Here is a 2928-nt window from a genome sequence, read left to right on the forward strand (position 1 = left end):
ATGCTAAACTGAAAATATATTCTTTCCTTCCAGCCTGCAGCCTAAAAGTGTACAGGCAGTTGGACATTTCCTGCTGGGATTTATGGATGTGAGCAAGCACTGGTAGCTTTTTAGAAAGCTTGTTTTTTTCCCCAGGAAATACTCCTGTAGACTAACATGACTGTGAATACTGGAGTAGGGGGAAGTGGGATGTTACAGTGTGTGGTTTTTAATTTAGGGTCAAGCGCCTGTTCACAGAGAGAATCTCTACATACAGTCCTCATCTGCTGTGCTTTGGTTTGCACATTACAGCAGGCTTTGAGCATGTGAATATTTTGTGTGAAATTAACCTTGAAGGAGATCTCTGGCAGTGCCCCTAATGCACTAATGCACTTCAGTCACAAACAAAGCACCGGTCACCAGGACCAGACCAAAGCTAGGCTGAAGTAACAACTGCTAAAGTATGTATGTTGTGGCTGCCAGGTCCTCAGCCCCAAATGTTCTGCAGAGATCGTGCTAATTGCAGATGTAGACACAGACACATATTGAAATAGTCTGTAAACCATCTTTAAAGAGTCCTTAAATTGCTAAGCCAAAATTGCACAATTACACATGCTCTGCATACATACTAAAAACCTGGGCAAATCCTACCTGCAGATTCCTGCTCTCTCTGAAAATACTCATGTACTAAGCCTGTGAAGGTGTCAGCAAAAGTCTCGCTGACTGTTATGGGATGGGACCTGACTTTCTGCAAGCTCCACCTCCATCGCTACTGCTGACAGCGTTTGGTTGAACTCCGTAAAACTGTCTGCTTTTAGCTGATAATCTTTTCAGGAGGAAGTGTTGCCAGCACTGCTTTGAGCACCAAGCTTTATGACTGACTTGAAATTTGCTTTTGTAGGGGGAGAGCTGGCATTGGCACCTTCTCTTACTCCTTCTAATCCCCAAAACTACATTCTTCTTCTCCTCTTGCTCCTCCCCACCTGCATCTGCAGAAGAGCTGGTTCTTGTGTGATTTACCACGAAGCACAGAGGAAAATCTCTGTGACCCTAAGCTCACTAACAGCAACACACTTCTGCTCCAGGAAGGGCCTCAAAAGCTTCTCATCAAGCAATTTGTAGAAAAAGAGGTCCTGTAGATTTTTATGCTCTTGATGAAAATCTTGCTATAACTACTGAGCTGAAGGGTATAAATTTTTTAAAATATCAATGCAGAGGACATATTAAGAAGCCCCATTAGCTGTGCTACTAGAATGAAACCTAAGACTTTATAATGTCCGTTGCAGGATTGTTTTGATCCCTGTTCCACAGATCTTCCCAAAGCATTTCCCATGGGTTATGCTGGCAGTCCTTGCACTGTACCTTTGTACACACACTGACAACATGGATGTAACCCTGCAGCTACTTGCCAGGTAGCATAGTATCATTTTAATTTTACTGATAAGAGTGACTTGTCTGAGGTCACAGTGGAAAAAATTATCATCTTGATCTCATCATGATTCTCAGTGGAGTTCCCTCTGTCTGACAGCGTAAATCAAAGGGAAAAAAAATTAAATCAGTGGAAAACTGGTGTAGCTTTTCATCTGTTATCCCTACATTCCCTGTGCCTTTTGAGCTTATTTGATTGCCTTTCAGGGACATGGCTTTTAAATTTAATTAGCATGCTATTACTCTTTCCTGTATCTGACACAGAAAAGTTAGAATTAATTGCATATTGACTAACTGAACCACTTACAGCAAGGCCGTGCGTTCATCCAGCGGTGTGCCCACTGGTGGGTGCAAGAACTTGGGGCTCACTGGGCTGCTACTTGCAGGCTGTGACCTGTAGAACTTGCAGGCACTACACCCAGAGGAGCTGCCACCTCCAGCAGCAATCATGAGACCTGAAAGCAAAGATGGCTCTCTTGCTTGTGTTGCAGTTGCCTCATCTGTGCTGCCTTTGCCTACAGCATTTGCTGTGTACCATACACACATTTTGTTTATACATGTATATGTAAATTTATCTATGTATTGTATGCATTTATAGCTGTGTAAATACATTTATCTGTACTGGGTCTGGCTGGGATGGAGTTTGCTTGCTAACTTGCTTTTATGGGGAAGAGAGCTGGCATTGGCACCCTCTCTTTCTCCTTCTAATCCCCAAAATCATTCCCTGTGATGCTGTGCTTTGGATCTGTGGTGTGTTGTTAACAGACAGGTGTTTTGGCTGTGTGCTTTCTTGGCATGAAGGTTTTCTTTTTCCCACTCTGCCCCCCTCCAGCAGACCATTCATAGAGCAGTTTGGGTTGGAAGGGCCCTTAAAGATCACCTAGTTCTGACCCCCGCTGCTGTGGTGGGGGGGATATATATTGTATGTATGAGTATACATGGGTCTAGAGGAGGGCCATAGAAACAATTTGAGGTCTGTAACATCTCTCTCATAAGGAGAGACTGCAAGAGGTGGGCCTCTTTAGTCTTGAAAAGACTGAGAGGGGATTTCACTAATGCACATAAATATCTCAAAGATGGGTGCCAAGAGGATGGTGCCAGACACTTTTCAGCGGTGCCCAGTGAGAGGGTGAGGAGCAGTGGCCATAATCTAAAGCACAGGAAGTTCTACTTCAACGTGAGGAAGAACTTTACTCTGAAGGTGGCAGGGCCCTGGAACAGGCTGCCCAGAGAGAGATCATGGATCTCCCAAACCCACCTAGACACGTTCCTGAGTAACCTGCTCTTGGCGACCCTGCCTTGGCAAGGGGGTTAGACTAGATAATTTCTATAGGTTCCTTCCAACCCTAACAGTTCTGTGATTCTGTAATATTAAGGTACATATACGGTATGTATGTGTCATTATACATACGTATGTATGTATATTTACACACAGCTGCATACAGCCATAGCTGCAGACGTCCACAGCACGGGTGCGTGCCGAGACACTCACACCTCCGCTCCTGTGCCTCCCCAGCCTGG

Source organism: Geospiza fortis, unplaced genomic scaffold (assembly GCF_000277835.1).
Source record: "Geospiza fortis unplaced genomic scaffold, GeoFor_1.0 scaffold190, whole genome shotgun sequence".
In the NCBI taxonomy this organism is placed as follows: Eukaryota; Metazoa; Chordata; class Aves; order Passeriformes; family Thraupidae; genus Geospiza; species Geospiza fortis.